The sequence below is a fragment of the Fistularia commersonii genome, chromosome 23, assembly GCF_037954325.1.
Source record: "Fistularia commersonii isolate RoL2024-O1a breed Wild chromosome 23, RoL_Fcom_v1.0, whole genome shotgun sequence".
Taxonomy (NCBI): Eukaryota; Metazoa; Chordata; class Actinopteri; order Syngnathiformes; family Fistulariidae; genus Fistularia; species Fistularia commersonii.
In genome coordinates this window covers 14,104,163-14,127,744 of record NC_141306.1, presented here as the reverse complement: position 1 = coordinate 14,127,744, position 23,582 = coordinate 14,104,163, and the positions used below count along the sequence as shown (strand labels likewise).

Below are 23,582 nucleotides of genomic sequence, written 5' to 3'. Positions count from 1 at the left end.
TTCGTTCTTGTTGTGCTTCTAGACACCCGAGGCGACATCTGGTGCCCGTCAATCACGAATGAAATTCATGAAAAAGCGTGATTTCGGCGCCGGTCAGATGTCCGACTGTGTCCGAGATGCTCTTCTTTTTTTTTTTGAGGAGCTCAGACGATCTCTTTTCCGTCGTACGTTGATTTATCACCCAATTCGGGACGATTTTAGGATTGACAAACGTGGGTTTTTGGACCAGTGACGAAGTGAATTTCATATCAAGTTATTTACCGTATCTTTGGACACATGGAGAATGAGAAAAGGGAAGGGCTGTTGGCGGAAAGGTGGCGAGCCGTGGGTGTCCCGGGCACTTCTGGTTTGACTCGGCCAGGTAGCAGGACATGTATGCCCTGCACATCAACACAATCCACACTGTCGCGTGACGTTCTGGGCTGATACAAGTCAAATTTTATGACCCGTATCTCAAAAGGCGACGGAAATCATGGGAACGGAGGCGGGTAGGGGACGGACATTTTTCGGTATTTAAAGAATTAGGGTGTGAACTGATTCCTCACACACACACACAAGAGGTTTTGGAGTGGTAGGATCACATACCTCCTGTTACAAAGTGCTGGGGCTTTAAATGCAGGCAGGAATGTTATCTTATAATCTGCCAGGAGGAAGAAACTTTCCCCGACTGCGCTCTTCACTCTGTACCAAGTGTGTTTTTCGCATCCAGTCAAGGAAATGTCGCCCCGATGTTTTGGGAGCTGGTATTTTGGCTCATTTTTGGGTTCAACGGGAAAAAATTATAGCATGCCGATATTATGATATCAAGGCCAGCAGCGCGTCTGCGTAGGAATGCCTCGAAGTCCACAAAGTGATGGCAGATCATCTGATTCTTTGGGCCTTCCTACTGCAGAGAAACAAGAGTGGAGGCTCCTCTGACCCCACCTCTATTCTACATCCTCCTCGAGGCTTCGTGAGTTCTGTCTCCACGGGAAATCCATCTCCTAGAGAGTGGAAGTGTCCTCCCCGGACCGATAAACAAACGGATTCGTCTTTTCTTTTTCTTGCGGCTGCAGCGAGTTTACGGGGAAAAGTAAGATAGAATCTCATCGGCCGTTCGCCGCATGGGTTTGATCGCGAAAGCAACTTCTAGCTCCGACGGGCCGAACGTCTCCGGCTGATCTGCAGACGACAGGTCACGACTAGCAGCCTCTCAGTTTGACTTAAAACCTGCTGCGTGTTGTTTGTCTAACCCTGCGGTCGAGCCAGACTAAGTGCATGAGAAGATACAGATACGAGAAATGGACCGATTTTCTTACAAGACGCGGCAAGAAAGAAAGCAAACGCCCACTCGACCCGAATCCTCCCAGACCGTGACCGGCCGTTATTATTACTCGCTGTGACGCAATCGCAGAAACACAAGTGTAAAGAAAACACGATGATGCCACAAGGAAGAGCGGCGAGCCGACGATGGGGTAGAAATGTAAACTCTGCTGAAAAGCAAAGAGTGTAGATAGGAATATTTACCCGTTACTCCAGGTCAACACTGCTTGTGCAAATACAAGGGTTTTACGATTAAAATATGATGATAGTAATGATGATTACTATTTATTAATGTTATTGTTATTTCAAAGGTGCGCCTGTCGACCCGAAATTGCCCAGACGTGTGAATGAGGGAGTTCATTGAGTCCGAGTCGCTTTCTTCGCCAAGTAGGTTTGCTTTGGTTGACGGCGCTGAACAGACGACGTGAAATAAGCGATAAAGTAGAAGCGAGATCGGGACGATCGAGGTTGGTTTGTGCAAAATGGCAAGTCGGGCGTTGGTTCGGACGCTGTTTCCAAAGGAGGTGCGAACGGTCGCCCTTTGAGGCCCTGAGGTGGATCAGGAGCGAACACCTGACGACTCGGATCGGCGTATTTTTCATGAACAAACGGACTCTTACTTTTGATTTATCCCCGATTTCCGTTTTGTCGCGCTTACCTTTAGCTACTTACCGAGTCCCGACATCCACGACGTCGGCGAAGCCGAAAAACAGGTTTTACCTTCATAAACGCTATTCGATTCAAGCGCGTTGTGTTTTCTTGTTTCCCCAAACTTCGCGGCGTTCAACCGGGCTCATCTAAATGTTTTCACACCCAAAAAATGCCCGTTTGGCCACCGAAGGGTTCGGGGTCACGACCGTCTTTTGCAAACCCATTTTCTGCACGGTGCTAATGGTTTCCTGAAAGTCCTAATTATTCATCTCCGTCGTTTAAGAATCTTCTCCTGAAATGCATCTTAGCGCGGTTTTGCATTTTATAGCGCCTCGTCCCCCCCCCCCCCCCCCCCCCCGACCCCCTTCGAGTTTTAATGAGTGTTGTTTTGCATTATGCAGTTCCTCCAGGCTTCAATTTGGCATCTGGGAGAGCTGGCTGCCGTCCAGCGCCGCCGTCACCCGCCGCTTATTACTCATTAAGCCTCGTCGGAGGGCCGAGTGGGTGCGAGCCGGGCGCCGGGCTGCACGGGAGCCGCCGCGCCGGGAGGGCGGATGTTGTTTTTGTCCACGGTCTACTTTTCAAAGTGTCGGGAAAGATGAAAAAGCGGGGAGAGTTTAGCGGTGAGTGGGGCCGAGGCGGCGGCGGCGGCGGCGGCGGCGTATCAGCCGGCGAAAGGGGCCCGTTGCAGATGTGATGTGTGGGCGTTCGTTCGCGCAAATGTTCGAAAAATGATTTCGTTCGGAGACGTTAATGGCGAGCTTTCTCACGGACGGAACTTTACGAGGAGCTCAGTTTCTCGGCGCCTTACATTACATTACATTCTAGTTATTTGGCAGACGTTTTTATCCAAAGCGACTTACAAGAAGTGCAATTCAGTCACCGAAGATCCAAAGTACCAGTTGTTGGAAGTCAGAAGTGACAACTTAACCGAATAGCCATCTCAGAACCATGTGCATACATTCATTCAGTTCTTCATTTTTTATTTTTGGGGGGGCTAAGAGCGATTAGCAGGGTAGTGCTTGGTGAAGATGTATGTTTTCGGCAACCCCGATGTTCTGACCTTTTTCGGGAGTTCCTTCCAGAGCCGAAACCGAGAAGAGCCGAGGCAGCCGAGGGTTCTGAGTGACGGGTGGACGGTTGCCGAAAGGTGGCAGATCGGAGGGGACGGGTAGGGACGTGTTGCTCGACCACAATCCAGAGATAAGACTAGGCCGTCCCGTTCACCGCCCGGTAGACGAGCACCAGGGTCTTGGACTTGATGCTGGCGGCTACCGGTAGCCGGTGAAGGGACATAAGAAAGGGGGAGAATTTGTGACGGTTGAACACCAAACCAGCTGCTGCTCTCTGAAGAAGCTCCAGAGGCCTGATGGTCACCGGCAAGGAGGGAGTTGCCGTCCAGACCATCTCTTGTCCAGACCAGAGATGAGTATCATCTGTATCCTCCGTGAGGAATCTGCAGGAACGTGCGACCGCTGCCACGTTCGCTGAGAAGGACAGTTGGTCGTCCAGGACCGCCCAGGTTTCTGGCAGTTGTGATTGGCTGACCACGGTGTTGTCGACGGTGACGGCCGGGTCTCCGAGCAGAGGCAGCAGAGGGACCAGAGACCGCGAGCCTTCGGTTCCTAGAACCATCTTAGCTTCTTCTCCGAGTCCACCTTCTTTTTTAATCACGTTCCACAGGAACCGATGTGACGTTGGCGCTCGGCGATCGGTGGAACTCGTACGCCTGCGGTCAGATGTTTTCTTGGGAAACGGCGCGGTGAAAAGGGGTCGTGGACATTTCCCCAAAACAAGTGCAGGTTAGCTAACGGCTGCTAAACACTGAGCGCGAACGCCGTGGCGGCTTCTTCCTCCTCCTCTGTAATCTAGACTGGACTAAAAATGCAAGAAAGGTTTCTCCGGTCTTTCAACGTCTGCAGATGTTCGATCACGCGCCGGCGTCCATCGCCATCTACACTGCGGCGTGCTCTTTCTTACCTCTTTCTTACTCGCATATAACTCCTCCCCTTTTCTGCAAGAAGGAAACCTGCCCGCGATCAAATCAGTATCATGTTTGGCGTGAGCGTCCGGTATGTCTGAGCCCCGTCGCGGTCCGGAAGGCAAAAACTAAACGTTCGGCCTGAAGGAAGCCTGCCGTTGTGTCCGTGCACGCCGACCCCGAGCGTCCACTCACTTCCTGGTTACCCAGACGTCCCTTAGCTGGCGACGCCGGTCATTTTGTCATTTGCACGCAATGACCATGTTTGTACTCCTTCCAAATGCATTTGTCTTTAGTTGCCAGTGAAAAATGTTGTTCTTGTTCTGCGGTCTATTTTTACGATTGAGTGTTGCATGTAATAACACGTGTGACATTTAACCGACGGTTTGTTTTCGGAGGCAAATATCGACGCTTTTCGATAAAGCTCAGAAAACAGTTACCGCAATAACTCAAACTGGCACCCGATGGGAGTGACATGTTTGAAACGTCGATTTGCTCGGTCCGATGTAACGCCAGCGGAAAGCTTTGTCTCTTTACGGCTCAGGGGTTTTAAACGCTTGCCGTAATTAAGCGTGATTGTCTGTTTGTCCGGGTGCGTTTCAGTCATTTCAGAAGCGTGCCGTCGCTTATTCGAAGGTTCAAGTCCACAGAAAACGACATGTATGCAGTAAAAACATACCTCCAATCCGTCGGGCCGCATTCCGCCGCCGCCGTTGCGAGCCGGTGATGCTACGGCGGAGAAGTTCTCATGCGTTCCTTAAACATCCGTGATTTCCTCCTGCCAAGATTTGCAGCGTGTGAACATCGCTGCGTGTTTGGCCGGAGGAAAATCCCGAGAATTTTACTCCTAGTTTACTGGAGATAGCCTGCGCGGCTAGGCGCTAACCTGATCGTTGTGATGATTCTTTAGCGTGGAGGACCTTCTGATTGGACGGATGCTCGTTCCACCAACTTAGACACCGTCACCCCGGATTATTCTGGCATAAACTGCATTATTGATCAGCCGGTGAAGCTACACGCTCCAGCACGACCGCTGCTAGCGAACTGTCAGTTTGGACCAACAGCTAAAAAGCTCAAGATAGATCTATTGACATCAGTGTTAGCAGACGTTAGCATACATCCATACAGAAGTAGGATTTATTTTATTTCAATCTAATTTGATTCATTTATTTTATCTTAAAACAGCATTAATTGGCATAACTTTAAACATGTGATGTATTGTAAACAGCAACTATATCATTCTGAAGTATATGAGTGTCGGCTTGAATAAAAACTGTATCCAGAATCTTTGCAGTACTTTGCATGTTCCAACCCTTTCAGCCGCGCAAAGATCACCGATCTGGTTTTTATGTCCGTGTCCTGCGGCGCTACGGGGTCGGCGGCGAGGTTTCCGCGGCCGCTTCACCGCGCCTCGGTGTCAAAACACTTCTCACGGGCCGCGTCGGAGGCGTGGAAGCCAAGAATGGGAGTCGAGTGTTTGCCGTGGAGTCGAACAAAGAATGCACAGGAGTGGCTCGCTGGAACTAGGCAATTATTGACTTCTCTCTAAGAGGTGGCCACCCAGGACCAACGGCGCACCTGAACACATACGGCTGAAGTTTTGCAGATGGAAGCTGCAAAAGCAGCTATTTAGCTATTTAGCGCTTGAAGTTAGCTAGTATTTCTAATCTGGATCTGAAAACGACAGTTGACGTTCGGTTCTGGTTGGTGATCTTTTAGCAAAAGATGGACCCGTTTCCTTTAGGCCCGGTCAATTATTCTCCAGCCTGATGGATTTTTTTTGACAATGCGGAAAAAAGGAGGTTTGGAGGAAGTGAACAAAACCAAGTTTGTGGAGATAAATAATCGCTGAGGTCCAGTTGGTTGGTTTTCAGGTGGTTATCCATTTACCGCCGGGTCCATGTGACCCCGACCTGAGGTAGCTCCGAACAAGCCAACCAAAACCACCTCTGGAATTTGTTGACATAGACAAATATGTTTTGTATTTATTTATTTTATTAATTTTAAATATTTGTGATTTTTTTTTTTCAATTCTTGCCTTATTTTCTTTATTATTCTGATTTTTTTTAATGCTAGCCTTGTTTTTTGCGTAAAGCTTTATTTTCCCATTTTCTTTATTGTTCTGATTTTTTTTTTTTAATGCCAGCATTCTTTTTTGCTTAAAGCTTTTATAGTTAATATTCCGACTTTTTTTTAATGCGAGCCATCTTTTTTTCCGAAAGCTTCATTTTCTTTATTATTCCAATTCTTTTTAATGCAAGCCTTCTTTTTTGCATAAAGCTTTATTTTCTTTATTATTCCAATTATTGTTTTAATGCTAGCTTTCTTTTTTGCGTAGAGCTTTTTTTCTTTTTTTTTTTTTAAAACTAGCCTTTTTTGATTAAAGCTTTATTTTCTTTATTATTCCGGTTATTATTTTAATGCGAGCTTTCTTTTTTGCATAAAGCTTTTGTTCTTTATTATTCTGCTTTTTTTTAATGCAAGCCTTCTTTTTTGCGTAAAGCTTTATTTTCTTTGTTATTCCAATTATTGTTTTAATGCTAGCTTTCTTTTTTGCGTAAAGCTTTTTTTCTTTTTTTTTTAAAACTAGCCTTCTTTTTTGATTAAGGCTTTATTTTCTTTATTATTCCGGTTATTATTTTAATGCGAGCTTTCTTTTTTGCATAAAGCTTTTGTTCTTTATTATTCTGCTTCTTTTTTTTTATGCCAGCCCTCTTTTTTTCTTTCAGCTTTTTTTCTTTATTATTCTGAATTTTTTCTTAATGCTAGCCTTCTTTTTTGCTTAAAGCATTTTTTTTGTTGATATTCCAACTTTTTTTTTAACGCTAGCCTTCTTTTTTGCCTGAAGCTTCATTTTCTTTATTATTCCCCTTTTTTAATGCCAGCCTTCTCTTTTGCTTAAAGCTTTTTTCTTTATTATTCCATTTTTTTTAATGCTAGCCTCCTTTTTGCCTCTTGGTTTATTTTCATTTTTTCAATTTCATCCGCTAGGAGTTGAGACTGCACTGAACCAAAGACTTTCCCCTTCTGCTTCTTTCCCAGGAAGTAAAACCGATCCTGCAGCAGCGAGAGCATCTTTCCTGCTAGAGCTTGGAGGCGTCGAGAAGCGAAACGGTGAGTCGGCTAGCATGTTAGCCAGAGTGTTAGCGGTAGATGTAGCGGCGTAGCGTAGCGTAACAGCCAGGCTGGGCGCAAACCAGCTTATATTTCCGGGGTGTGTCAGAACGATGACACGGAGGTTCACGATGTGCAGCGTTATTGCCGATTCACATCACGTCACTTTATCTGAATATAAAACTTCTGTCGTGCTACATAGCATTAGCTGGAGGCCTCAGGGTTCTCCGGGTTCCTCCTGAAGTCCAAACACATGCAGGAGCTTCACGGAGACACATGGATGAGTGTGAGGGATCAGCAGTCAGAGGCAGAACAATCATTTTTTATTTTATTTTTTTATTTTTTTTTATGATGATTAGTTCCTTTTAATGTGCAGGGAAACATTTTGCAAGTTTAATTTGCAAGGACTAGGTTTCATGTCATTCACACTGCATTTGGAATGAAAATATAGAAAAATCTTAATTGTTTTTTATTTTATTTTTCCAAATTAAAATTTAAAATTATTTTTATATCTTTATGAAAAATATATAAAAATATAATTGAAAATATAAAAATAATATGCAAATAATTAAAAAAAATATAATCAAAAAAAATTATATATATATATATATATATATAAATATAAAAAATATTGTATTTTGATTTAACTATTATTAAATATCAAATTTTAACATTTTTTTCACTTAACATTCACTCAAGATATATGGAGTTTGAATACGTTTCCTAAACTTTACATTAAAACAGGTCCAGCAAGGCCAGAGCGTAGGATAAGATCATACTTTAATAATTTGTTTGTTACAGCAGCGCAACAATAACAATAAATTTGACTAGAAATAGAAACAGAACGGAGCGTCTGAGTTCTTGCTCTCTGCTTTTGGTCGTGAGTCTCTTTAAATGATTTCAGTTTGATGTATCTGCACAGCCCTCGCCGCCGATTCCTAACATAAATTGCATTTAATCGCGTCAAAAAGTGTTAGCTTTGCCGCGTTCCAGCGTTTTCCGGCCGTGTCTGTCAAGAACGTGAATGGCCTTCGCTTGGCTGAGCCTCAAAGAGCCTGCGGGGTCAAAGGTCACGCAGACACGAGTCTCCATACCAGAACTGTGAGTCATGAGCGTGCACGGGAGGGACCCGGTGATCGCAGCCTTACTGTGACAGCGCGCACACACACTCACACACACACACACACTCATACACATGGATGACCTCTGACCTTTTTATCAGCTACAACTAATCATGATAAGCTGAAGGCTTGTTTAGCGCTCTTATCTGTTAAAGGAAAGGATTGCATTCACCGGTGAAAACTGCAATTAACATGGATCATCATCACTAATTAAAATGGAATACACTTATTTAGATATGTTTTATAGGGTATATTAAGCCGTGTAATTTTTTTATGGTATAATATACATGTATTATATCGGCGCAGTTGTTAGCCGCCGCACTTTGAGCAGCCAAGGAGAGGCGACGGAGGTTCGCCGCGCAAGAATTGTCAAAATAATCAAAATAGAAGAATTCTGCTGCTGCTGCAGGCTTTCCAAAGAAGAGAGAGAGATTCTTTGTAATTATTACACTGTTGTAACAAGCCCTTCGATCATGTTTGCAAAGGGGAGGTCTCATGTTCTTACCAGGAAAACATTGCATGATGAATTCATTCATTCAGCATCCCTATTTCTTTGAAATATTTTGTGATTTTTTTTCAATTTTAGCCTTTCTTTTTTGCTTTATTTTCTTATATTCCAATTTTTTTGACTGCGAGCCTTCTTTTTTGCTTACTGCTTTATTTTCTTTCTATTTATTTTTTTCTATATTTATTTTCTTATATTTCAATTTTTTTTATGCTAGCCTTCTTTTTTGCTCAAAGCTTTATTTTCTTTATTTTTCCCATTTTTTTAATGCTAGCCTTCTTTCTTGCTTAATGCTTTATTTTCTTTATTATTCCAATATTTTGTTTTAATGCTCGCCTTCTTTTTTACTTAAACCTATAGTTTCTTTCTATTTATTTTTTTTTATATTTATTTTCTTTTATTCCGATTTTTTTTTTTTATGCTAGCCGTCTTTTTTGCTTAAAGCTTTATTTTCTTTATTATTCCCATTTTTCTAATGCTAGCCTCCTTTTTCGCTAAAAGCTTTTTTTCTTTCTTATTCTGATTTTTTTCTTAACGCTAGCCTTCTTTTTGCTTGAAGCTTTATTTTCTTAATATTATATTTTTTTCCAATCTTTTTAAATAGATAGATAGATAGATAGATAGATAGATAGATGTTATATTTTCTGTAACTCTGGCACTGCAATTTCCTTCGGGATTAATAAAGTTGTTCTTATTCTTATTCTTATTCTTATTCTTATTCTTATAGATAGATAGATAGATAGATAGATTCGCTATCAATCAATCAGTAGATAGATAGATAGATAGATAGATAGATAGATAGATAGATAGATAGAAAGCAACAAAGGAATTATTTATGTATACTCTCATTCTAAGTATAAATACATATACACAGTCTATATATGTGCAACAGCGAGCCTTTTAAAGCCTTGCCTTGTTTTAATCGAGCCTGATAAATGTGAGCGAAGGCGCATTTAATGCATTTTAATGTTGTCTTATATTTGTGTCGGCTGACAAAAAAAAAAAAACAGATATGCAAATCAAAATGTCGGAAATGCAAGATTTAAGAGGTCGCTCGTAGGATAGCCGGCGTTTCCCCGCTACGATCCAGGAATGAAAGCAGGGAGTCCAGGCCTGCAGGCTGATCTGGGCGTGTCTGGTCTGGAAAGCAGCCACCGTCATCAGGGCCGCACCAAGACGCACCCTGGGGTGGAGATCCGCCGAGATCACCCTGCAACTCACCGCCTCGCTCCAGTTTATTATCTATGGCGGCTGTAAAAAAAAAACAACCCAAAAAAATATATCACATGGTTGATGTATTTAAAAAAAACTAGAAGATTGCAAACTGCGAGATCGACCGTGTTGCAACATGGAGGCGGTTACGTAAGACGTTCATTACCGTGAATTTCTTGTTTACACTGAAATTATTTGTGTCAAGATCCAGCTTTCTAACTCTGTCGCTCTATTTAAACAAACAAAAAAAAAAAAAGGTTTCCAGCTTTTTTTCGGTGAACTTTCACAAATTTTGGAGGCGGAAAATGACCTCGGTGGATATTGCACGGGGGCTTTTACATTTATTAAATTTTTTTATTTTATTTTGCTGAGTGAAATGATGAAGTGGGAGGGACTGAGTGTGTTCAAATATTTTGATAATTTTCCTAAAGTACATTTACAACCTGATGAATTTTTAACCAAACATTATTAAATCCTTTTTTTTTTTTTTTACATTTTTTATATATTTTTATTTGGACTTTGGGTCCAAAAAGAGATCCTCCAGCGTTTCGAAATACAGGAAATACAACTTATCCACTATTTTATTGGCAGCAGTTGACGTGTTTTGTTTAAAATATCACATCAGCATTCTTTGCATATACAAACTGTAGCATAGAAAAAAGCACATGTAAAAAAAAACATTATTATCTCTTACCTTTACTTATAAATGAAGTCCATGCGTCGCTCTTTCTGAAGCATTGATAACTCTCTTGTAGTTATCTACAAGACAGTTATCTAATTCTATTATTCTGTAGCCGAGTAGTAAGAAGGATGCCAGGGATCAGCGGCGCCCCCTAACATGAGGCACCGTCACTGCCTGCCTCACCTGATGTCTCTTTGCGTTTTATGATTACGAGATACACGAGAAACACGTTACAGTTGTTGACGAAAAACTTTCGACACATCAGCTAAACTATGGAAATTAAGTTCATATGTTAAAAGTGTTTTTTTTAATAGTGACATCCACAGAGACAGTAATATGGTCTCAGTGCATAGCATGCTAGCACAGTTAGCAGAATCATTGCGCAATCCACAGTGGGCTCAGCTGGTTGCCGCGTCACCGCACGTCTCTTCTTCATATTTGAACAGTAAATGTGAATTTTTTTTAGCGATTTTGAAAAAAAAACAACTAATATTGGTGAAGCTACTTGAAAAATAATTTTATAGTACAAATCACTGAAGAAATATAACCATTTTGCATTTTTTTTTCTTTCCAGCCTCCATTGCCTCTACTGACTGCACGTCATTGCTTTAAAGCTAATGCTAATTGCTAATGCTAATCGCAGCCTTGTTATGAATTGTGCAATGAAAATTCACATTGTTGGGAGTTAAACCAAAACTTGGTATTGAGCAAAAAGTGAAGCAACACACACACACACACACACACACACACACACACACAAGATGTGGAAGCTAACAGACTCTGACAAACTCTGAAAGGATATTAACTAACAATCACTCTCCCTCATTGTCCTCCCCTTCGGTTCATGGTGGGGTTGTAGTTAAGGTCATCTCCATGTACACAGTCTTGCAGCCCTCCCACTATCACACACACTCACACACACACACACACACACACACCAAAACACACAGGCACACAACCCCCTGCGGTCTGAACTCCGTCAGGAAATGAGTGTTCTGGTTATTATGAACAGTTCCGTCGTTCTGCGTCCTGAAGTGAGTATTTTAAGACTCTTATTGGAATTTAAAAATAGGTACTTTGACTGATAAGATTCAGGAGAGCCTTGGAAAGCCAGTGGGGGTCTGTGGACTTTCTGTCCTCTCTTGTTTCTATTCTCCGATTCCATAAAAGCTACTGGAATGAAAGTGCCAAAGTGTAGTTTGACATGTATGCTCGTCCCCTAAAGTATCCATGTAAAGATGCTTGGGTATGCTCATGTGCCCCTTCGTCATATGGTGCTTGGCACCACTTAGTCATCCATCCATCTTCTAGTGCTTATCTGGGGTGGGGTCTCAGGGTTAGCGCACCAAGCAGATCCCAGGCCAGACCGGAGACTTCCACATTCCCTTGGTCATCTTTGTGACCTCCTCATGATGGCACATGTCTGGAACAACTTACCAGGAGCCTCCTCTGGATTTGGATCCTCCGGATCTGAGCCTCTCCCGGACATCCAAGCCCCTCACCCTATCTCTGAGGGAGAGCCCCGACATGCCGAGGAGGAGGCTTGTGTCCGTGATCGCATTCTTGGGGTCACTACCCACAGCTCATGACTAGATGTCAGGGTGGATCGACTTTTAGCTCAGCTCCTTGCACAGCGCGACAGACCAATGGCGAGTCTCCATCCTTGCTGCCGCTGCACCGGTCTGTCTGTAGAACTCCTGCCCCATTCTTCCCTGAAACGAAGATACTTGAGCTCCTCTACTCGGTTCCCAGCACCACTGCAAACAAGAAGGTGCTCAGAGCTGATCCCTGATGGAGTCCCACCTCCACCTTGAACTTCTCTGTTACCCCTACAGCACACAGCACCACTGTCTCACAGCTAGCATACATGTCCTGCACCAGTATAACATACTTCTTTGCCACTCCAGACTTCCTCATACAATACCAGAGCTCCTCTATAAGCACCCTGTCATATGCTTTTTCTAGGTCTACAAAAACGCAATGCAGCTCCCTCTGGCCTTCTCCGTACTTTTCTATGAGCATTCTCAACGCAAATACTGCATCTGTAGTACTCTTCCTAGGCATGAAGCCATACTGCAGCTCACAAATGCTGACTTCTGCTCTCAGTCTAGTTTCCACTACTCTTTCCCATAACTTCATTGCATGGCTCATCAATTTTATCCCTCTCTAGTTGCTGAAATTCTGTACATCCCCTTTATTCTTAAAAATAGGCACCATCGCACTTCATCTCCACTCTTCAGGCATCTTCTCACTCTCTAAGATTCTGTTGAATAATCCAGTCAGAAACTCTACCGCTGCCCCTCCTAGACACTTCCACACCTCCCCAGGTGTATCATTTGAAAGTGCTAAATTAGGCCATTTACCTTTGACACTTATCTTTTCATCTTCCTTTTGCATCTCTGGGTGTGTAGCTTTCAGATGCAATGCAAGGTTTATTCACTCACTCATGTCTGTTTTAGGTCAGATGCAGGAGGTTCATCCCTTGTTGACAAATGGGAATTTGATTTTGGACTTTTGTGTACATTTGCGAATGTAAACCTAACCTGGTCCGACATGTTCAGATTCTCTGCCGCCTTGAGCTCCCGTCTCCTGGCAGATCCGGAGAACAATGGAACAATGTTTTGATTGCGTTTAATTGACAACAAGGTCTTGCGGTGTCAAGACGACCCAGCCCACTCGCGCCGCGAATGCATCCGTGTGCGCGGCGACTGAGACGGTAATTGCCTACCGTCCATCTGTAGGTTTTTATTTAGCACGAGGTTTATTTCCATCTGTAACTTGAAGACGCTCACGTGAGCCGCCCAGGCCGGCTCTCGCATTTTGTCCTCCACAATGGCTCTTTGTAAGCAGCTTGGAGTCGCAGTTTTAAGACTCGTCTTCAGACGCGTGGTTGAACACGCTGTGGGATCAACATTCATTACCGCTTGGATTCCAACAGGTTTCTAAACAGATTTAGATGATCCATCACGGCCCTGAAAAACGCTCGTGGGTCGAGGGGGGGATTCTCGTTTCATCGAATTGAGTCCGAGCGCCGGTAGTCACTTAAAGGACCGAAGATTTGAAGGCAGTGATACGTTGTTCTGAAGATCCAGCGGTTGCCAGTTTGAGATTTATTCGGCGGGTCCAAAAATCCCAAAACAAACAAATAATAACAGCAAAAATGTGTTTGGGGACCCGAAGGAAACGCCATGCAGACCAGGGAGTTTCCACACAGAAAGGCCTCCTGGGAGAATCCAACCAGGGACCTTCTTGCTGTGAGCCAGAAGCACCAACTGCCGTGCCAACCAAACTCAAATTTCATTTTAGTCATTTGCATCATGACCTTTTGGGGGGAATTCATTATCAGAAATGAGGAGGATCTGCACGGGTTGCAGAAGAGAGTTCAAGATGATGGTGGAACAGAGGAAAACAGATGTACCTGAGGGACGATGTTACTGCGTAGCATCATGAAAGAGGTGGCGTGCAGTGATTTGACACTGGTTGTGTCACAGTTGGTAGGCAGGCAGTCGGAAGGTCGCTGATTGGATTCCCAGATCCTCCCGTAAGCCCGCTCAAGGACACTTATCTCTGGTTGCTGGAGAATGTAGCGGTATGCTAGCAAAAATATCAGTACGCTAGCGAAGGTATGGGTTTGCTAGAGAAGGTATGGGTATGCTAGAGAAGGTATGGTGTGCTAGCAAAGGTATGGGTATGCTAGCAAAGGTATGGGTATGCTAGCGAAGGTATGGTGTGCTAAAGAAGGTATGGGTATGCTAGATAAGGTATGGAAATGCTAGAGAAGGTATGGGTTTGCTAGCAAAGGTATGGGTATGCTAGCAAAGGTATGGGTATGCTAGCGAAGTTATGGTGTGCTAAAGAAGGTATGGGTATGCTAGATAAGGTATGGAAATGCTAGAGAAGGTATGGGTTTGCTAGCAAAGGTATGGGTATGCTAGCAAAGGTATGGGTATGCTAGAGAAGGTATGGGTTTGCTAGCGAAGGTATGGGTATGCTAGAGAAGGTATGAGTATGCTAGATAAGTTATGGGTATGCTAGCGAAGGTATGGGTATACTAGCGAAGTTATGGTGTGCTAGCGAAGGTATGGCTACGGTTAGCTTACAGCTTGGGTTAAAGTGCATGGTTGATAAATTGAAGGTTAGGATTCGTGGACAACCTAGATGATCTTCGCCGTCCGGTAGAGCCTCCCGCCTCCGGGCGCCACTTGACATTTTCCTAACGTCTGTCCGGCAAAACTGGGGTCCACGTTGTTTCCGCACAGGCTAACTCCGCTAACTCACATCTTTCCCTTCTCTCCGCAGTCCTCAGCATCCAAGACCGGCCCGGAGGACAGCGCTGCGTCTCCGCTGGTACCACGGCAACTGATAGAGTACAAAGTTCACGTCCTGCGATCCGGCGTCTCCCAGGACCCACAGGTAGGAAGAACACCGAACACGCAGTGTGTTTTCACACACATGCAAAGAAATGTCAGTCGTCTCTGAGGTCGTACGTCTGGTAGAAACCTAGTCTGGTGATGATCAGCAGCAGCAACAGGCATGTGGCTTTTTTTTAAAGTCGTCATCCATCCCCGAGGGCTAACAGCTAATTGGGCTACGCTGCGACAATGCGCGTTTCCTTTCGGTATGTCTGCACTTGGTTTCCCCTTCACGCCCCTTCGTTTCGTTTTCCGCTCATTTTTCCCGTTTCATTTCTGTCCTCCTGCGTTTTCCTGGTTTCTGGAAGCCGTTTCTGGACAGGCAGCGCCGTCCAAGCCGACGTGTCAGTTGTTCTCTCAAATAAAACCACTGCAGAAGACGAGCGACGGCGGCTCAGGAGTCATTTCTGGATATTTAAAGACTCGAAACCTTCAATTACCCGATTTCACATCGAAAAGGGCGATCGCTTGCTTGCTCCCGAGTCCTCGTGTTTTAGTTTCCGTGGGGAAAACACACATTATTGTACGGAAACATGGGTTTGGGTGTTTTTATGAGAAATTCATGACAACCATAAAGAAGCACTTTGTCATTATCATAAATTTGCGTGTTAAAGTCAAAGTTTGTCCAACCAAGCTGGACTCTGGTCTGTTGATAACTGACATGAGATGTGTTATTATTAACTCCGCCAACATGTGGTGCCCGTGTTTAAACGGCGGGTTCGATTCTCATGCCGATGATGTTCTCTGTCCATGTGACGTTGGAAGGCCTCCTGATCCCCCACAAGAAGCGGAAAAAGTCATTTCTGGGGTGTTTCAGGAGAACCTGCGGCGCAGAACTGAAGGGAAGTAGCAGGAATCTGATACGGTGTCACCACCGAGTAGGACGGTCGCGTCAGCGAGGCGGACGAGGCCGGGATCCACTTCCTCATCCCTGCACGCCGTTTGGCTTTTGGCAATCGGTGGCGAAGGTATCGCCGTCTTTAGCAATGACGTTCTACTTTGTGCTCTTCCCAAGAGCGAGCGCCCTTCTGCATGTCCTTAGAAGCCTTGCTAGATGTCGCGTAGATCTTCTCTTCATCCTTTCGCCCTCTCGGCTTCCAGTTTGGACCAGTTACTCAGTGGTTCCCAGCACCATTCCAGAGGTCAGATGCCGTTTTTAAAAACTCCCCTGTTCACCGGTCAGATGTTTTCTTTGGACAAAATGTGCAGAAGCAGCTAGCAGTGCCGCGACGAAGCTCTTCTGGCCTGCTGCGCCTCAGAGGGGTTTCCAGGGCTCACAGAAGAACATCAACACTTCGGCAAATAGAAGTGCAGAGTTAGCTAACGGCTAACAGGGTTCTTCACAAGGCAAAGTTAAAAATACTTGGGTATTATTCCATGAATGCTGCGGCAGCTTCTGCCTGCACGTTGTCAAGTTTCATCTTCTTCTTCTTCTTCTTCTTCTTCTTGGGTGGTTTGTTTTTGAGTGTGAAGCTGAAGGAGGCTACTTCCTGGAACCAAATTGGAGTTTGATAACTCTTAGAACTGAGTTCTTCAAACTATTTTGGCCAGAAGCGGCTAAAGGCGGTAGCTTCTTTAATAGCGGCACAACGCTAAGCTACTGTGTCAAAAGAGGTTACTCTTCGACGTTCAGTAAACAAACAGAAATGACGGCACTTCATTGTGGAGGTTTGTCATGCTAAGCTAACCGCTGTTAAATAGTCTGAAATGATTGGTTCTGCCATGTGATTTTGTCCTCTTAGCGCCGGGAGCCGGAACGTTCTGGCTTCCCACCTTTGTGCCGAACCGCGGATCGCTTTTCGAACAAAAAAAAAACAAAAAACAAGAAGCGATTCAGATTTGGCGGCTGTGAATCCAACAGACGCCGGTCGTGCTTGTCATGTTCTGCCAGCATGACTCAGCTGTTCTGCTGTCTCCGCGCTAACAGGCGTTCGCTGAGCGACAGTCGTGGCAACAAGTTCGGGCGCGCCACGTTACGTGTCACGTCCACGCCGACATCGCCCTCCGCCGCCGCCGCCGCCGCCGCCGCCGCCGCCGCCGCCGTGCCCTCCCATGTCTCCTCCGGTCTCTCCCCCACGTTCGACTTTGACTCATCGCTCGCTTTGGTTTTACTCATCGCTGACGGCCGAGGAGAGGCAGGCGGTCGCTCCTCGGAGAACAGGATGGTTCGGTTTGGTTGTTTTGTCTCCGTTGATTCCCAAGCCCTGGCGAATTCTTCAACTGGGTATGTCAGCCAATAGATGTAAGCCCGTAAATCCATCATGGCCGCTGGATCGCTTCAGCCTACCGGCCCCTTAGCAACTTCTGTACTTTCCTCTTTGTAAACAAACAAAAATTCAGTACATTTTCTTCTACTCAATCACTCCTGGTTGGTTACTCATATGAACGCAAGATGGCGGCTCCCGTGTTGCAGCTCGCTGCCGCAGCTTGCCTGCTCTGGTGGGTTTCCAAGCAAGTGGAGTTGAGGCTAAAGGCCACGCAAGAGTCCAACCCGCCGGTGCGCTACATGTTAGCGTGTCCGTCGCGACATCTTACCACCTGAAGCATCTCCTCTTGCCGTAAAGGCCCTTTTGAACCATCGTGCCCAAAGGATCCGGCCCACGGCGAGGAGGTTGTAGGACGTAACGGACCGCCACCCAGACATGGTGGAACCGCGTCCGTGCTTGCTAGGTAGCAAGCTAACCTAAGCCCTGGTTGGACAGAGGAACCTTTTGGCCGTTTCTTGGTGCATTCATACTACAGAAGAACCAGGAACCACGGACCTCCTAGAGCCGTCTTGGCTCCTGCTCCGGACCAGGGGCTTTTGACGGTTCCTTAGGAACTCATAGGTGCCTGGAGATCGGTGAAAGAACGAAAGCCACGTCCACAACAAAAAACTGAGGCGTGCCGTTTTTAAAAACTCTCCTGTTCACTGGTCAGATGTTTTCTTTGGCGCGACAAAGAGTTACTAGCTCTTCTGGCCTGCTGCGCCTCAGAGGGGTTTCCAGGGCTCACAGAAGAACATCAACACTTCGGCAAATAGAAGTGCAGAGTTAGCTAACGGCTAACAGGGTTCTTCACAAGGCAAAGTTAAAAACACTTGGGTATTATCCCATGAATGCTGCGGCAGCTTCTGCCTGCACGTTGCCAAGTTTCATCTTCCTCTTCTTCTTCTTGTTCTTGGGTGGTTTGTTTTTGAGTGTGACGCTAAAGGAGGCTACTTCCTGGAACCGAATTGGAATTGGATAACTCTTAGAACTGAGTTCTTCAAACTATTTTGGCCAGAAACGGCTAAAGGCGGTAGCTTCTTTAATAGCGGCGCTATGCTAAGCTACTATGTGTCAAAAGAGGTTACTCTTCGACATTCAGTAGACAAACAGCAATGACGGCGCTTCATTGTGGACATTGGTCATGCTAAGCTAACCGCTTAGCTCAAGTTTCATCTTCCTCTTCTTCTTCTTCTTGGGTGGTTTGTTTTTGAGTGTGAAGCTGAAGGAGGCTACTTCCTGGAACCAAATTGGAGTTGGATAACTCTTAGATCTGAGTTCTTCAAACTATTTTGGCCAGAAGCGGCTAAAGGCGGTAGCTTCTTTAATAGCGGCACTATGCTAAGCTACTATGTGTCAAAAGAGGTTACTCTTCCCTCTGGGGCAGGAGGATTAGCCGAGCTCCTGAGGCTTTTGACATTTAGCAGACAAACAGAAATGGCGGCGCTTCATTGTGGACGTTGGTAATGCTAAGCTAACCGCTGTTAAATAGTCTGAAATGATTGGTTCTGCCAGGCGGATGTGATTTTGTCCTCTTAGCCTCGGGAGCCGGAACGTTCTCGCTTCCCACCTTTGTGCCGAACCGCGGATCGCTTTTCAGCAGACAAACAGAAATGACGGCGCCTCATTGCGGACGTTGATAATGCTAAGCTAACCGCTGTTTAATCGTCTGAAATGATCTGACAGTGAAAAATGGACCGGGTTCCTTGCTCGTTTCCAATCCTGGAAGTAGAGCTTCTCCTCTGGGAAAGCAGAACTTCGGTCAATCAAAACGGCGTCCAGAGAGAAGGACGCCGCTAGAGTCGTTGTTTTTCGCCCTCGGAGTCCCAAAACCGGGCATTTTCTTCGGCGTTCACTTTGTTTTGCAAACAAAAACGAAAATTTTACTATCTTTTTCTCTGCGCCGGGAGAACCTCATTGCCCGTTTAAATACTCGCTACGTTTTCCTCAAACTTCTGCAACTCCCTCGGAGATAAACTCCATTAAAGGACGCCCGTCGCCGGCGCTCGCGGAACCCGGGTTTTCCCGAAAAATCCACTTTTGCCGACGATCAAGTGGGAGGCGGCTCAGTTCTGGTCGGCGAGGCTTCGTCACAGAGCTGAAACGCCACTGTGGGCGTTTCACTGTATCTCACTGCAGCAGCACCTTCAAGTCTGCTGGAGAAAACAACAGGATTCCACCCTGTGTGTGTGTGTGTGTGTGTGTGTGTGTGTGTGTGTGTGTTGCTGAGAGAGATCATTGGATAGCTGCTGCTACATATTTAGCTTCCGCTAAACTTCTTTCTCTTGTGTTTAACGAAATGAATGAAGTCTGGTCATAAAATTATAGTGAAATACAATTTCAAAATATTACGTCACCGTATTACAAAGTGAATGTGCCGTAATAACGAGTCTCTTTGTGCAAAAAAATGTCAAAGACATTTTCGCAAAGTGTTTCCTCCTTTATTCGTCGATCGACAGGAAAATATCGGTCAAATAGACGCAATGAAAATATATTGATATTAGAAATAAAGAAGAAAATTGTTGACCTGTTTGTTTTGTTTACATTTAAAACATGCGTTTAGTTCAAGGAGATAGAAATAATATTAGTCTTTGGTGCTGGACGATAATTATTACTTTCCAATGATTTTTATTTTATTATTCTTTTTTTTTTTCATACTTTATGTATTTATTCTCTTTTTTTTTTTTTTTTTTTTTTTTTTACATTTATTTATTTTGATAATAACTGGTGTTGAAGAACCTCAGAATCTGTCATTCCTTCTAAAGAGACATTTCTATAAATATAAAATCAATATATTCCTTATGAGGCAGTAAATTGGAAGTCTTTTATATTGTTAGAAATTGAAATGCGGCTCCCGTTTTGAGAGACGAATCTCCTTTTTTTTTTTTATCACAAATTCCTACAATTATCATTTTCTCGTCGGTCTCCCGAGATATTTTTTTATTTTTTTTTAATTGATAATTCCGAAGCTGCATCCTCTCTTTCGCCGATGTAAAATTAAATCCGGAGAACAGAAACCGAATAGGCGACAAAGAAACATTTCCGCGACTTCGCTGCCGACGTGGATGAAATTCAAGGTCCGTTTTTCCCCCCCCAAAAAAATAGAAATAAAACGGACGTCTGCGCCCGGATGTTCCCGCCACCTGTGTGGCGAGTGAATCTTCAGATGGCGGTAGGTGGCGGCGGCTTCGCCCCGTCGGCTCCGACGCTCTGTACTCCTGCCACAACAGGCAGTTTGGCAGAACAACACTTCGCCCGGCGTCGCTCTAGCGTGTTACGACAACTCGGAGCGTGTTTTCGGGAAGCGAGGCGCGCCGGCAGACGTGCTCCCACCTGCACATGGCGTGTCGTCTTCCGGGCGATCTCCCAGTTTCTGGGCAGATCTGAACGTCGGACCGGTGACTAATAGATCCTCGCGACTCCGATCGAAGGCTTAATCTGGGGAGTTTTATCAGGTACCGCTGGAAGCTGGAAGGAGGAGTCGCGCTGAATAACTTGGTATTTTTAGAGGCTTTCTTGGAAATGACTGTGTTTGAAAAGAAAAGAGGATTCAGCTCTGGGCCGTTTGGGATAAGGTGTCGTGGTGCAAAACTTGTATGCTCTTATAGAATTCGAGGGCTTGGATTTTCAATGCCGCTTCGGTTTTAAAGTTCTTGCAAACTCGGCCGGCGTGGAAACCGGCATGGAGGAGAACGTTCATGAAGGCCCGCCGCTGGTAGCGGATACCGAACACCCGCTAAGTGGTTACCTCAGGACGCCAAACAGCAAAAACGGTCAAAATGAACGTTGATGAATTGCTTTCTTTGGAGCTTCTGCCCCCGGGCCATTCAGGTTAATTCCGGGCGCGGCGTTGGTTCGGATTCAACTGTCAATGGTTAAAATCTCAAGCCAGGCATGAGGCAGGAACTGGGGCGGCGCTGAGGAGTGACAGCATTAACTGAATTTCACATTCTTGGAATACTTCGAGGGGCCGCCGTAGGACTTCTGAAAGGACAAAGAAGCATAAAATACGATTTGTCCCATTTGCGTCGCAGTCAGACTTTCCATCCCGCTATTTGAGTTTGTGACCCTTTTCTCAGAGATGACAGAGATGATGAACCCCTTCCTGCTAGTTAGCTTAGCATACTCACGGTAGTCAACCATATGGAAATGTTTAGTCAAAGCACTTTTCAAAGCGAGCAGAGATAAGATAAACTTTATTGATCCCATAGGGGAAATTAGTCACAGCAGTGTAACAGTTATAATGTCAAAAAAGTAACATAAATATGAACATGAATATAAATAGAGAGACAGAAGAAAGACAAGAGTTTGAGTCCTGGTTTGTCCTTCACCCTCCCCGCCACCGACCGACCGGAGATGGTCCAGCTTTCCTTCAAGTACCCCAAGGTACTCGTCCACTATCTCCACCTCCTCGGTACCCGTCACCTCCGACTCTTTCGGAAGCCCACGACCGCCTCCTTGTTCTTGGAGATGTCCAGTAGGAGTTCAATTTTGGTTGTTCGGCTCAACAAAACTGGCGTTCGGACCTCTTTGGTCCTCCTCGTTGTCGCCGTCGATGGAAGAACTTCAGGAGGTGGCGGGAACCGGAGTTGTACTGCCTTCAAGGCGCGAATCGTCCCGCCAGGAGCCACAGGACAAGCTAGCTTAAGGAGTCAACTCCTTCTCCAGACCTTGCGAACTGATGGGTTCCCATCCGAACCCCTGCAAAGTCTAAAAGAAGAAACGCATGTGAATCGCAGAGATTTCAAAACCTCCCCGAAATGTGTTCATCACCGGCATCCAGACGGGAGACTCAACTCCCAAACATTTATATTTGCAGAGTTTACTGAGAATCAAAACAGAAAATCATCAGATTTGTTTACAAAAGCAGCGATGACCTTTGACCCCCGTTCCTTTGCAACTGGAAAACCCCCGAGGATAAAAATAACCCGAGTTTTAAATTGACCTACTAAATTATGAAGACAACGTGACGCCTCTCCGACTGCACATTAGCGTTAATGTTTCACTTTGGAAACCGCAAACTCCAGAAAAAAGAAACCCGGTATGCCTGTAAACTGGAAAGGCGTGTGTGTGTGTGTGTGTGTGAGAAAGTCAGTGTTGTTGTTATAAACAGTAGCTTTTGCTAAAACCAGCTTTCGAAGCCGCCGAGGTCAAGAGGTAACTTCGGTTCTTCCTTCATTCCTTCGCTCTGATCCGAAGCGTGGAAAAATGAAAGCGAAATCTTGGATTTTTCTTGCGTCTCCAGCCGACATGGGAGGAGCGTGGAGTCCGAGATGGATTCCTCGGCGGTATTTTCCCATAGAGACGTAAAAACAGAGTCTCGGGTTGTGCAAGACGAGCGCAGCTTCCTGCCAAGACTAACATGCAGGCTGGCAGCTCGGAAAGCACCCGCCTCGACCGCCGCTCCGAAAGCCCGGACGCGTTTTCACGACGTCTCCGGGACGAAAATCACGTCGGCGCGTGAAATCGGCTCATCGATTTAGCGGATTTTTAAAAAATAGACGTCTCGGCTTCACTTCCGAACCGCTCTAGGTAAGAATCCGGCGCGGCTTCTCGTGAGGAATAACCGACGTTTAGTGATTTTGAGGGATTTCTCCTCCGGCGGACGTTTAAAATAGCGAGTCACGCGTAAGTGGCTTTAGCACGCGGCGTGTTAGCTCGGTGGATCAGATGAGATGAGGCTTTCTTTCTCCTCTGTCGGCTTCATCTGCGCTCCCTTCGACCAATCACCTCTTCTTCTCTTCCAACTCACTTCCTGTCCATCCAGAACCATCTTCTCGAACTTCCCTCCCGGCGGCTCCAACCTCAGCATCTAGATCTTCTTCCCCCTCCTTTGTCCATGTCCAAACCACCTCAGGGTGAAGAGCATCTACCATGTGCTGGACTTCTTCCTGATCCTCTCCGTCCTCCTCACTCCCAAAGAGGAACCTCCACATCTTCATCTCTGCCGCCTCCACCTCCGCTTCTTTCTTCTCCTTGGAGTCTCCAACCAGACGCCACAGCTGCTCTTCACCTCCGTCACCCCTGGCAACCGGTTCACCCAGCTTGAACTTGTTCCTCCACCTCTTCTCCTGTTCCTCTTGGGTTCCTCTTGAGTTCCTCTTGGGTTCCCCTTGAGTTCCTCTTGGGTTCCTCTTGGGTTCCTCTTGAGTTCCTCTTGGGTTCCTCATGGGTTCCTCTTGGGTTCCTCTTGGGTTCCCCTTGAGTTCCCCTTGAGTTCCTCTTGGGTTCCTCATGGGTTCCTCTTGGGTTCCCCTTGAGTTCCCCTTGAGTTCCTCTTGGGTTCCCCTTGAGTTCCTCTTGAGGTCCTCTTGGGTTCCTCTTGAGTTCCTCTTGGGTTCCCCTTGGGTTCCTCT

General features: G+C 45.5%; 1 protein-coding gene across 4 annotated transcripts in view; it reads left to right on the top strand.

Annotated features, from left to right (window-relative positions):
- The window catches only part of LOC147221097 (uncharacterized), a 56,847-nt gene that overhangs the window by 3,553 nt on the left and 29,712 nt on the right, over positions 1 to 23,582 (top strand). For 3 of the 4 annotated variants that reach the window (XM_086170315.1, XM_086170314.1, XM_086170312.1), the window contains exons 2-3: positions 6,977 to 7,048; positions 14,868 to 14,981. The gene's annotated coding sequence lies outside the window, so the exon portion shown is untranslated. Of the gene's footprint in view, positions 1 to 6,789; positions 7,049 to 14,867; positions 14,982 to 23,582 lie in introns of those variants that run through there. The other variant, XM_086170313.1, reaches the window with a different exon arrangement.